The sequence below is a fragment of the Dreissena polymorpha genome, chromosome 11, assembly GCF_020536995.1.
Source record: "Dreissena polymorpha isolate Duluth1 chromosome 11, UMN_Dpol_1.0, whole genome shotgun sequence".
In the NCBI taxonomy this organism is placed as follows: domain Eukaryota; kingdom Metazoa; phylum Mollusca; class Bivalvia; order Myida; family Dreissenidae; genus Dreissena; species Dreissena polymorpha.
Window position 1 is genome coordinate 21,231,612 of NC_068365.1, and position 504 is coordinate 21,232,115.

Below are 504 nucleotides of genomic sequence, written 5' to 3' on the forward strand. Positions count from 1 at the left end.
AATCAATAGTTTTACGTTTTCTAGTCATCCAACTCTCATACAAGTTTTCAATATGTGAATTGTCACGAGAGTTTTGACATTTGACCTCACACTTGATAGGGGTCATTGATTCTGGTTGACCTATTTGATCTCACAATCGATAGGGGTGATTGACTCTGGTTGACCTAACAATCGATTAGATAGGCTTCATCATATTCCTCGATCACATACTAATGGAGCCGGTATGAAATATTATTATCTGTTCAGAATTATTAAATTTATTTTCAGTCTAAGCCAATCGGTAAATTTCGTATTGTGACAAGAGTGTCTCTCATGGGTATGACTTTGAGGATTCAATACTCCTCAATTTCATATTGCGTAATGTTTGTATTCAACATAGTTTTCATTGATATTTAATTGATCATGCTTTCATTACATCATACTAATCTACGTAAACAGAGCTTTTTTAAGACTTAATGTATAAGAAATATACTTTATATATGGGTAATACAAACAAGAAAACCA